At 39.2% G+C, this 13,514-nt stretch overlaps 1 long non-coding RNA gene across 1 annotated transcript; it reads left to right on the forward strand.

The window, feature by feature from the left end:
- Positions 1 to 7,874: 7,874 nt before the first annotated feature.
- LOC120096200 (uncharacterized) lies at positions 7,875 to 12,463 on the forward strand. Its single transcript, XR_005492360.2, has 2 exons — positions 7,875 to 7,955; positions 11,624 to 12,463. It is a non-coding gene; the product is annotated as an uncharacterized LOC120096200 (long non-coding RNA).
- The last annotated feature ends 1,051 nt before the right edge of the window (positions 12,464 to 13,514 follow it).

The raw sequence follows: 13,514 nt of genomic DNA on the forward strand, positions 1-13,514 counted from the left end.
TAAATCACAGTGCTTTTGCACAGGACTCAAATTCAGTTCTCCGAACCCACATCAGGCAGATCAAGCTACCTCTTATTCTAGGTCTAGGAGATCCAATGACCTCTTGTGGCCTCTGTAGGTACTGCCCTGTCTCTGTATCTCTTTCTCTTTCTTCCCACCTGTCTCTCTCTCTCTCTCTCTCTCTCTCTCTCTCTCTCTCTCTCTCTCTCTCTCTCTCTCTCTGTCTCTCCCTCTGTGTGTGTGTGCATGTGTGTTTGTGCATGTGTGTGTGTGTGTGTGTGTGTGTGTGAGAGAGAGAGAGAGAGAGAGAGAGAGAGAGAGAGAGAGAGAGAGAGAGAGAGAGTCAGACAATCAGAGACAGGCAGAAAAAGATCACACATATATGTGTGCACATGCACCAACATACTATTAAAGATAAATCTTTTCTAAATCTTGGCTTTCCTTTGTCAAAACCCACACTTTTAAACTTTATTATTGGTCACATAAGTGTCTGAACTTTAGACATTCAAAGTATCAGAAAATGACCCTCCATTCTCTTTTTGGTTTGGTGGTGCTATAGGACCTATTTATTTAGTAATGTTCCATAATTTGCTCCATAGAAACTCGTCTTTGTCACATATGATGTCTGATTCTCTATTGGGTAAGAAGTGATCACCTGAATATTAGACTGACTTCCATGAAGATCTCCTGTCTGTGAGCTTTCACTGAAGACCTTGGACAGGGCAAGTTTAAATCCTTTTCAGACTGATAAACATATTATAAGACAGATTGCTTATTAATAGCCAATATTTCTATTCATTTTACTCTTTTCCCTCCAATTCACCCCTGACTTATTAAGAAATATTGTTGGACCAATAAGATGGGTCAAAGGGCAATACCCTTTCTATGAAAGCCTAACAATGTGAGCTCAAAGCCCCAAAGCCACATAAGGATGAATGAGAGATCATATTCCAAAAAGCTGTCCTCTGACATCCACACATGCACTGTGCCATCAAGGCCAACACACACGCACACACACACACACACGCACACACACACACAACCACCATCACCACCACCACTAAAATCTTTTGGAAAATAATAGCAAGCTAATCAAATTATACCCACATAGTCTATATATAAAAATAAAACTTTCAAATAATTCACCAGATTAACAGCAGTAAAATTATACATAATTTTATGAGAAAAACACTCAGACAGTTTTTTCACTTATATATACTGGTTGCTTCACATAAAATAGAAACACTAATTTGTGAGATTGTCATAACATTTATTATAAAGTTTTCTTACTTACTATTTTTCTAATACTAAAAAATGGTTGTCTTGATGACAAAAAATATATCTCTAATAATAATTAGTTTATGCCAAGTACTTGGAGTTGCATTTGTTGACTTTGGATGGATAGCTGTATTTTGTCCTTTCTGCCTTAGTCACAATTTGTTATTATTTCCTTTGTCACATGATGCCTTTGCCCACCGAAAAGTGTAACAGACAATATTCTATTTAATGTCATATGGCTTACCTGTATCTTGTTTATTTGCAATAGAATAGATACAATTTTTCAAAGACCCATAAATGTAAGCACTTTCTAAAGCAAAATTGGGCTTTATTGTTTATAAAACTAAATGCTTACTAATTGGAAAGTTGTTGAAAGGAATTTTCAGAAAAAATACAGGGAAAAGTGCAATGAAATATGAAATGAGTTATTTCAAAATAACTGTTGTGGAATCCATAGTGTTAGCAGTCAGAAGAAGTTTCTCTTTATTGAAATTTTTAAAAAAGATCATATTCATGGATTAACCCTTGAATTTCATGGGTTCATCATATTTAGACCAACCAACAGTATCCTAATTTTTTTAAAAATAAATATATCTGTGTGTTGCATGGAGATGTCTTCTTGCTGGGATTCCCTCATGTTGTAGAGCAGTGTCTCAACATCAGGTTTGTTAGGTGGTATTAGTTACTAGGATGAGCTCCAGTACATGGGAGGGTGAGCACATACTGCATGTGCTTACTGTATCATTAAAGATTTTATCATATCTGTTTAACCTATTTATTTATTACACATGTACACAGAGAGCAATGAACACAAGAGGAGGTCAGGCAAGGCCTTGTAGGCCACAAGTCACTTCTCTGCTTCTCCCCTATGTGTTTTGAGTATGGAACTCAGATGGTCGACTAAGGGTCTTTCGCCAGGAAACTTCTCACCTGCCCTAGAGGTGCCATATCATTTTGTACAAGGGCTATCTATACATTTTGACATCTGATGGGTTCTGAGGTCCATAGACCCTGAAGGATAGTAGCATACATGTAGAATACTTCTACTAAATGTTCCCAGGTAACATGGAAACCTCTTTGGGTATTAATTTTTATATCAGAAAAATAACATCTCAAAGGCATATTCATTCTTAAATACAGTAAGCAAGAACCATGTAGTCTATATCGGGTAAGCTTAATATACATGTATAATTTCTTCAACTGGCTAAATGTTCCTGAAAATTTTGAGGCACTTGCTATATTACACATACATGGATATAGGACAGGTTTTTCTTTGGATCACCATAAGCATTAGAACAGAAAGCAGAAAACCTATATGATCATGAAACACTTTACCTGGGGTTCTTCTAAAGGAAGCTTTTGGTGAAACCTTTGGCTGCTTGCCCTAGTGCTATGCAGGTTCTGTGGTCTGCAGGCCAACTGCTCACTAGCACTTCTGAGCCCTCCACAAATATATTTCTTGATTGGTGGCCTGGAATTTGATCTCCACACATGCAGGAGGCTCAACAGATGTCCATGAGAAAGCCCTGCAGCCATGACCCTGTCTTATTTTGACCAAGAGTTAGGCCTAAACCAAGCAGTCAGGATTGAATCCTGACAACCCTACAGGTTTCTATTTGCTGCTTGTTGACACCTCAGCTAAAGGGATCCTGGTCCCAAAAATAACCATAGAGCTATCAGCCAACATTGTTCTGATTACTAGCCCCTTGCTACTGCTGATAGCCATTCTACCTTTGCAAAAACCTTTAAATATCTAAACAAAGAGGACAATATCAACCCATCCTTGGAACTCCTGTTAGGCAGCTCTCATGACTATTGATGTCATCTAAATCATGAAGTCTTTGTCCTGTTCTCCAGTCTTTCTTTCCTCTTTCTCCTGCTGTTCAATAAACTTCACTGGACACTGATGTTCTGAATAAACATTACTTGCTCTGTGATTCAGATTTATGGTTCCTAATAAATATCTGTTAGCAATTTCTTGAAGCTGGGTGTGGCTGTGCAGACCTGTAATCCCAATTTTTATGCACTGACGTAGTAAAGTCCCAAGTCTGAATCCAGTGTGAGCTACATAGTGAGATTATTTCCCAAGAAACACAAAAGGTGAGAGAAAAGGGGTGAGGGAGAATATGTAAAAGTCACTTGCTAGGTAAAAGCATTCAAAGGAAACTAATAATTACAATATATAGCCATGTTCTGGACTCTATTTATATGAGACTGGATGCAAAGTTTTGGAAATATGAGAAACTATCTTCAGAACCCCTCTCCAAGCTGAGGTGGGTCCTTGGCAGTTGTCCAGGGATATGCAGTAAGGTGTGAAAACATACGTACAAGTAACAATATATGGATTCAGTAGGTTGGCTAAAGTTGATATTTGGAGACAAATAGATCATATATATATATATATATATGGAAAGATGATAGATACATTATAGTTAGAAGAGAGTTATAGATAGATAAATAGATGGTTGACAGATATATAGATACATAGATATATAGATAGGTGAAATAACAGTTGATAAAGCACAGGTCAGGAGAGTAAGGAGGGCTATATGGGAAGGTTTGGAAGGAGAAAGAAGAAAGGAGGAAGGAAATATAATTTCAAAAATACTTTTGATATAATTTTTCTCAGAAAAAAGTAGAAATTCACCAAACATCTCTCTTTTCACCAGCAGTGCTATCTAAGGGGGTGTTGGTGTCTATATCTTATTCGCAGGTGGTCCCCATGAGTTAGGAAATATGCAAGGTTTGAGAAGTGTACTTACTGTCTTTCAGCGGGTAAACAGATGTTCTTGTTTTCCTCATATAGTTAAGGTTTGGAGAGGTTTTAATTAAAGGAACAAATAAAACGTGTTGATTTCAATATACTCTTCCACACATGTTATTAATAGTGTTTTAAAAAAGCAGAAATATGGGTTGATGACCTGACTTAGTGAGTTAAGCACTTGCCTCCAAACCTCATTGTTTGGGCTTTATCCTGGGAACACACATGAAAAGAGAGAACCAATTCATGACTTCTGAATGTTGTCCATCACATGTGCTCTATGGCATACATATGATCACACACATATACACACACAAACACAGAGAGAGAGAGAGAGAGAGAGAGAGAGAGAGAGAGAGAGAGAGATACACAGTGCAAAAATACATATAAAATAATCTTATTAAATAACAAAGTATAATGATACAAACCGATGGACATAAAGAGAAAGATCAAAGGTCACTGGAAGTATTTTTTTAATTGATTTGGCAATCTCAAGATTCATGTATATATTTTTCTTAAAGAAAAAACTGTCTAGATGTGAGTCATAAAAGTCAATAAATCATTATAGGGGTGAGGAGGCCTCTGGAACAGTGCCTCTGAGTATCTCAAGACCTGTCACCATTCAGATGGTGTCAGGATTTACACACCAGCTGTAACTCAGTATTCAAGGTCACAACAGAAGCAGACACAGCTTAGACAGCTTGTGTCCTCAGCACAACCATCATACTGAATGTGCCCTGGAGAAAACAGACCTGGAGTCAGTTGAGAGGACATTGAGCTGTTCAGGTTTGTTTGCAACACAAGTTGTTGAGAATATAGAATATAGAATATATTATATATTATATATAGAGTTGTCTCTTCCTCAACCTGAAACTTGCTGTTTTGGCTATGCTAGTTGGACAGCGAGCTCTTAGAATATACCTGTCTTCAACGCCAAATACCAGTGGTATAGGCACAGGCTGTCATGGCTGATCTTTAAGGTGGAATATAGTGATTCGAACTCAGATCTTCATGCTTGCAGAACAAGGGTTCTTACCCACTGAATCATCTCTCCAGCCACCTAATTTTAATTTCAAAATTAGTTCTCATTATTTCGAGATTTTGTTTATCTATGTGTTTGTGTCGGGGGCAAGTGGGACTGTGTCACTAGACAAAACTGGAAAGGTTGAACAGATTGAGAAACCCAGGTAATTCTCATATTCAAGGTCGATAGGTGTTTCATCTACCAGACCCGGATTCTGTCTCAGATCATGTAACCATGACACATGACATAAGGCTCATATCTACTGGTCACATAGAATAGAGCAAAAGTTCTCCATGGTAATGTGGTATCTAGATGGGCCAGCCTAGGGTTTAGCCAATAAGCTTCCCTTCCCCGACATTCCTCCCTGCAAAAGATATTTAATCTCTGGTCTACCCTGAATAACTTGCATGTATCCGTTTTCCATGATGACTAAACAGTTTGGACAAGCAAGGACTGTTTCTCTCTTACAGAACTGTCATGGGGGCGGAGGAGGCGGGGCATTTGTCATACAGAGCCGTGCAGGCCTGCAGTCTCCTGGAGGCCTGGAAGGCTCCTCTGTGCTCCAAACAATCACCCAGGAGCTAAGCCAGATTCTTTACCTCCTTCCCCACAGGCCCCTATTATAGACTCTTTGTGATTCACAGCAGTGTCTGTTTGTTTGGGAGTTTGGGAAACCTAGCTTTGACCCTAGCCTATGTCATTTCTCATCCAGGCTGGGCCCCCCATCTTAGACTACGTTCTGCCACTCCTAAGCAGCTGTGAGCATTCCTCAAGCCTTTCACCCTGAGGATGGAATGTAGTCTAGGACCTCTCCATTTCGTCTGCCCAAGTGGTAAGGAGGAACAAGGACCCACATATATGTGTTCATAAGAGTGTATGTGCATGTGTGTCACTCCTGGTACCAGGAGAGGGTATAGGATACCTTGGAGGTGGGTTGCACACTTGGCTTGTGAGGTGGGTGCTGAGATCCACAGTTCCGTCCTCTTGATTACTCAGCAAGTATGTCTTATCAGATGAGCTCTCTCTCCAGACTAGCCTACCTCTCATTTTCTGGTGAAATTGTACCTCGTCTATTACCAGTCACTCTTCAATTATTCATGTGGTTCCAAGGACTCTCTAATAACTGGATACTTAAGAATTATACCAGGACCACGTTCAGGAGTTTAATCTGGCAATGTGTATTCATCAAAGAGTTGGTGTCTCTGCAAAGCAATCTTTTCTAGACACTCCTTGTACTTTCTTTAGGTGAGTTTATCCCAGCATCCTGAAGGATAGAGGAATAATTCAGATTCCCTATTAATCCTGCCATAGGAATATAGCAAGGAAACTAAGACATATTCCCTGTGACTGTTCCCCCAGTTTTCCCAAATCTTGTAAATAATCTATTTGCTTTCTTTCCTCTATAATCTTAGTGTATCCTGAACTTGGCATCTTTTTTTCTATCCTTTTGATATGAGTCATGTGTGTTTTTACCCTGCTATATTTAAATAGAAAACTATACCAGGAGTTTGGATACATACGTATTATAGAGATTTTATTTTATTTTTAAAATTATGTGTGTATGTATGTGTGTGTTTGTGTGTATGTGTGTGTGTCCATGTGATAGTGTCTATCCTTGTGAGTGTAGGTATCTGCAGAAGCTATAAGGATGTTGGATTCTATGGAACAGGACTGGCATTTGTGACTTTGACATGTATGCTGGAAACTAAAGAGCAAGAGTGTCAAGTGAACTGTCAATCGCTAGCCCAAACCACAGGCACTTTAAGTCATTGGGGAAAAAGTCTGAAATAAATAATATTTTGTAAGCACAAGAATTGATTTTAAAAGGAAAGACTCTGAAAGCATTTATACTGTTTTCAGCTGTCTACCAAAGTGATTCTGAAGTGACTTTATGGGAATAGCTTGCTTGATGTGAAAGCTATTTCTCTAAATTGAAATCACATAGGAAATAAACACTTCATAACTAGTGCATGTGAAAATGTGGCTTTCTACAAAAGTTCTCTGATTGGTGAATAAAGTATACATGCATAAGTCAAAAAATCAGACTGCTGATATTCAAATACATATCTTGGAAAAATTGTACATAACAGAATATACAATAGGCACTTGCAAATGCTATTAGATGATATGGAAGAGTGTCTATTTAATGAATGTTTATGGAACAACACTAATTTCTATGTTTTACAGAGCTTATACCGCTATGCAGGAAACTTTTTGTTAAATCTCATATTCTCAATTACTGTTTCTTAATTTTATGTAGGTATGTGTTTTTCCTACATGTCTGTCTGTGCATCTACAGTACCCACAGAGATTAGAAGAGGGCATTGAATACCCTAAAGCTGGAGTTACAGATGGCTGCTAGCTGCTATGTTGGTGCTGGGATTTAAACCCAGGTTCTTTTTTTTTTTTTTTTTTTTCAGAGCTGGGGACCGAACCCAGGGCCTTGCGCTTCCTAGGTAAGCGCTCTACCACTGAGCTAAATCCCCAGCCCCCAAACCCAGGTTCTTTGAAAGGGCAAACTATGTCCTTAACCAATGACTCATCTTTCCAGGTCCTTAATTAATAATATGCTTTAAAGATAGTAAAGAACGTTGAAGAGAATTTCAGTACTTATTTGAATAGGATGATGAAAAGTATTCTAAGAAAAATAACATTAAAGCCTCCTGTATAGAAGGCCAATCCTCAAATGCCTGCTCACATACTCCATGGATACTCTCAATATGAAAGTGTCCCTGCCTCATATTCATTTGTCTGGGCTCCCAGTCTGACTTCCGAAGACCTTTTGGGTGTGAGACCATTGCTTGTTCTTTTTTCCTAGGTCATATGGGATGCCGTCTTGGACTTTTAACTGCAATGAATAAAGCAGATTCAGTCAGGTCTATGGTAATGAAGGTATGGACACTCCATAAGGGATAGTGGAATGGAGTGAGGAGACCTCACTTTGAAATATAGCCATTTCTCCTTCTCCCTAGGCTGCATTTGATTTAGGGAGATGTCTAAGTATATAGGAGGTGAGAGCCCCCAAGGGTCCAGGTTAGTTGACTTTGTTGTCTTTTTGTGGCGTTCATATCCCTCTCAGGGCCCTCAATTCTTCCTCCACTCTTCCCTGCGAGTCCTGACCTCTTTCCAATGTCTAATGTTTGGCTCTGGGTCTCTGCATCTGTTTCAGTCAGTTGCCGAGTGGAGTGTCTTAGACAACAGGTATGCTAGGCTCCTGTCTGCAAGCATAGCAGAGAATCCTTAATAGTGTCAGTGATTGGCCATTGGCATTATCTTTTTCCTAATTCAAAGGTATGTTTTGATATTCAACGAGCAAACAATTTCTTATGGTTAAATCATCTTAAAGAGAATGGCTGGGGGATGCCTCAAGGGTTAAGAGTGAGTGCTGCTCTTTCAGAGCATCTGAGTTTGGTTCTTTTTTTTTTTTTTTTTTTTTTTTATTAACTTGAGTATTTCTTATATACATTTCGAGTGTTATTCCCTTTCCCGGTTTCCGGGCAAACATCCCCCTCCCCCCTCCCCTTCCTTATGGGTGTTCCCCTCCCAACCCTCCCCCCATTGCCGCCCTCCCCCCATAGACTAGTTCACTGGGGGTTCAGTCTTAGCAGGACCCAGGGCTTCCCCTTCCAGTGGTGCTCTTACTAGGATATTCATTGCTACCTATGGGGTCAGAGTCCAGGGTCAGTCCATGTATAGTCTTTAGGTAGTGGCTTAGTCCCTGGAAGCTCTGGTTGCTTGGCATTGTTGTACTTTTGGGGTCTCGAGCCCCTTCAAGCTCTTCCAGTTCTTTCTCTGATTCCTTCAATAGGGGACCTATTCTCAGTTCAGTGGTTTGCTGCTGGCATTCGCCTCTATATTTGCTGTATTCTGGCTGTGTCTCTCAGGAGCGATCTACATCCGGCTCCTGTCGGTCTGCACTTCTTTGCTTCATCCATCTTGTCTAATTGGGTGGCTGTATATGTATGGGCCACATGTGGGGCAGGCTCTGAATGGGTGTTCCTTAAGTCTCTGTTTTAATCTTTGCCTCTCCCTTCCCTGCCAAGGGTATTCTTTTTCCTCATTTAAAGAAGGAGTGAAGCATTCACATTTTGATCATCTGTCTTGAGTTTCGTTTGTTCTAGGGATCTAGGGTAATTCAAGCATTTGGGCTAATAGCCACTTATCAATGAGTGCATACCATGTATGTCTTTCTGTGATTGGGTTAGCTCACTCAGGATGATATTTTCCAGTTCCAACCATTTGCCTACGAATTTCATAAACTCGTTGTTTTTGATAGCTGAGTAATATTCCATTGTGTAGATGTACCACATTTTCTGTATTCATTCCTCTGTTGAAGGGCATCTGGGTTCTTTCCATTTTCTGGCTATTATAAATAAGGCTGCGATGAACATAGTGGAGCACGTGTCTCTTTTATATGTTGAGGCATCTTTTGGGTATATGCCCAAGAGAGGTATAGCTGGATCCTCAGGCAGTTCAATGTCCAATTTTCTGAGGAACCTCCAGACTGATTTCCAGAATGGTTTTACCAGTCTGCAATCCCACCAACAATGGAGGAGTGTTCCTCTTTCTCCACATCCTCGCCAGCATCTGCTGTCACCTGAGTTTTTGATCTTAGCCAATCGCTAACACCAATATCAGTGGCTCACAATCTCCTGTCACTCCACCTAGGCTACACACACACACACACACACACACACACACACACACACACACACACGCACACACACACAGACACACGTGTGTGTGAATGCACAGAGAAAGAGAGTGTGTGTGAGAAAGAGAATCTTAAATAAAATAAATAAATAGATCTTTTTTAAAGAGAACATTTTAGGTCTCAAGAGACAATGTTACCTCATTAGTGGAGGTTTCCACATAAACTAGCTAGCCAAATCTGAAATGTCTATGAAGGTTATTAACTGCAAAAGAATTAGTCCAGTGCCTACCCGCTGACAGTCCACATTTTTGTAACCCTATGAATTAAATGAATTAGCAAAAAATGACCTTTAGCATTTATTTGTAGTCGGAGCACCCTGTTGATTCGCTTTCTTTTATGATTTCTACTGGTTGTTTTGTGGCCTCAAAGCCCTGCAGCTAGACTTCAATACTTTCTCTTTTGGTCTGTGAACTCCCTTGGAAAGGGATGAAAGAAAAATGCTCTGACAATTTACACTCTGTGCTTAAATACTGGTGTTGAAGAATTGCTGGCTTTACCCTTAACATGCTTGTTTCCTGATCAAACACTTAGCCTTCAAGGATGGTTTCTTAATTGCCATGAGGCAGAGCGCCTTTCCTTTGAGGGAGATGGTTAAAGTCATGCTATTATTATATAAAACAAGGAACTGGCTAAAAGTGTGGAGCCTTTCTTTGTAATCTGACTAGGTGTCATGAACTAGAGAGCTCCAAAGTTTGTTTCAAAATAGGCTTCCTTATCTAAAGTGGCATTACTTTACAGACTTAAATCATCTGGGTAATAATTTGTGAGGTCAGAATTCAGACATAGGCTGCCAAATGAGGGTGTCCTGTCATGGTCATTCAGCACTCATGGTGGAGTAGGAAAGAGATAATGGAAGGAAAGAAGTGAACAGCTTTGCAGTCCACGGCCAGCCTAAAGCTTAGAACCACCTAGAGTGGGAAGTCTGATGGCTATGAGTCCAGACCAGATTGCTGATCAGGCCAAGCCCCTCACAGCAACCTCCTGCATCTGCTGCAGAGGAAATGGCAAAACCCATTCTAGGAGCCTTTTTGAGAATCTCTAACTGGCAAATAGATTCCCAAGATATCCTGGAGAATGTCAAATACTAGTCTCACTTATCAAAGGAAGCTCAGAGATCTCAGGCTTGCCAGATTGAATCTTACAGGACTTCACATGTTGGTAGCAGCTCATCTTCCTATCATTGATGCTAATGCGTCATCAGTGAAGCTGATGATTAACTAAATGTGTCCTTTTCTCACTTCCCTGAATCCTTAGCTTTCATCCTTTCCTAGAAGAGTTAGCACCAGCCACTCCTGCAACCCACCCTAAAATTAAACTACATGAAGCCTTTCCCTTTTTCTGAGACCTATAACCCTGTCAGAAAGGACTGAATATTTGTCAGAGCTCCAGGCTCGCTATGTCTGTCTGTCTGTCTGTCTGTCTGTCTGTCTGTCATCAATAATTCTTTTAAAAAAATCTCTTACCTAGAAGTATCTTCCTTGAATGCATAAACTTTTCAATGACTATAAGATTGTGGATGATTCTAAAACTCTTGCTATCAGGTAAGAAAATCTCACCCTGATGTCTTAGAGAAATGAGATCCAATGGATTATTGATTTACTCTTTGAAAAGTAGCCTTCTGGGTTAGTTGCTCAAGGGCATACTCTGTTTAGTCAGGTAACTTTGTAAGGGATTGTTTGTCTGTAGAGCCACTGTAACCTGATTAGAGAGAGACATATTTCAGTAACTCGGATTGTTAATTGACATGTCAGAAATTGTGCTAAGAACAGTCTGGCATATTTAATTAAGATGTGTCTTCTGTTTCTTAATCATTGTCTTGGTTGTGTCTTTTTATTTTTACTAATAGGCTAACAATGGGCCTTTACATCTGCTGACTCTTCAAATGAAAAACGTTCTACCTCCTGCCCAGAACAGTAGAAGGAAGGCACCATTCTTCATTTTGATTGGGTGGACCTGATCTAATTTCCTTGAACAGCAGAGACCTTATTTCAAGTGACCTAAGTCCTTATGTATCTCTTTTAGAAAATCCAGTAGTTTTATTTGTATTCCTAAGGTCAAAGCAGTTTGGAGAATATTTACAGTTGATGGATGATTTATACTTTTTTCTATGACAAAAATATTAGCCTTTAAAAATCTGAGTGAAACAGATATGTAGATGGAAATGACTCATTACTATCAATAGAAGCAAAGAGTATTAGGCCACCATGCATAACTGTAGTCATCCAAATAAGGCAAACGAACAATGCCAGAAGAAAGACCTACAAGCCTAATGAGGAACTGTCTGAAAAGGAGATGCACACAGCAAATCCAACGGTGTCTACTGCCTCCAGGCTGCAGGGGGAGCTCTTCCATCCCTAAAGTTTCCCCATTTGCAAAAACTGTGGCCCTTCATCTGTCCTGATTAAATAACAAACCTTTTTGAGAGACATCTCTCCTTTATTTCTACATTTTCTGCATAAATCCCAATCAAACAGTTCAGCTCTAATGAATACCCTCTATTGTGTTCAGACACTCCTCTTTTTCTGACAATCTTTGGCTGCTTTTGAGTCTTATGTAAAATAGAGGTCAACAGAGCACTCTTTGTTGCATGCAGATTTTGCTGGTCATTGTTTATGTTGATATTCAAAGACCAAAGTGTAAATGTTTTTTTAAGAAATTAAACTGTAAGAGTAAATAATTTTCTTGATTTTCTTGTTTGTTTTTTGCTTGCTTTCTTATGACTTCATTATTTTGGTTTTAAAATACAGGATTTATTTGTGTGGAGAGGTGTGTATGTGGTGTGTGTGTGTATGTGTGTGTGTGCGTTTTATATATGATAAGTATTTCTTACTACTTTGTGTGTAGCATGTGTTCATGTGTGTCGATGTGTGGAAGCCAGAACTTGTTGTTAGGTATCTGCCTCAGGCACTTTTCATTTTACAAATATTTTCATCTTACAAAAATCTCTCATTGAACTTGAACTCACTGATTTGACAAGGATGGCTGAGCCATCTCTGACCTTCTGCCACTGGGACTACAAGTGTACACATCCACACCCAGCTTTTGTCATGAGGATTTGAACTCAGGTACTCTGGCATGCTTGACAAGCACTTTATTTGCTAGGCCATATCCTAAAGTCACCGAACACTGTTCTTTTAAAAGACCCTTTCAAATAAAGGAATGTGAAAGATTAAGTAAAAACCAATTTAGAGCAGTCTATAATCAACCTCATAAAAGATACTTTTGTATTTCTATGGCTTAAAGCTATTTTCAACATTTCTGATTTTTATTTTTTTTATTTTTTTATTTATTTATTTTAGCTAACTGGCCTTTTATCCTTTTTATCTCAGTTAACAAAGGGATGATATTGAAGTTAGTTGACTTTGTCATAATGACTTAGTTATTCTGAAAAGGGAAGACAGTGAAGAGATCCATCCATCTTCTATTCTTACAGAGGCCATATAGCTTAACTAGAATTAGGTCTCCTGGATAGGAAGCAGCCTCATAGGAAATTATCTATCTTTATTCTAGTAACTCAAAATCAAGATGCCCCTTAGCTTCTGTTAAACTGCTTGCTTGTGCAAAACCTCCCCCTGCAGCTGTGAAGTGAGATATCTGGATATGAATTTTGCCTTAAATGACCCTTCCTCTAAATTCTCAGCACTACATTTGAGTCCCTTGATACTTGGTGTAATCTCAGCCAGTCTGAAACAAAACTTTGAATGTGTTTATAGACTGGGTCTGAGTTGTCTTTTATG

Source organism: Rattus norvegicus, chromosome 13 (genome assembly GCF_036323735.1).
Source record: "Rattus norvegicus strain BN/NHsdMcwi chromosome 13, GRCr8, whole genome shotgun sequence".
NCBI classification, from domain to species: domain Eukaryota; kingdom Metazoa; phylum Chordata; class Mammalia; order Rodentia; family Muridae; genus Rattus; species Rattus norvegicus.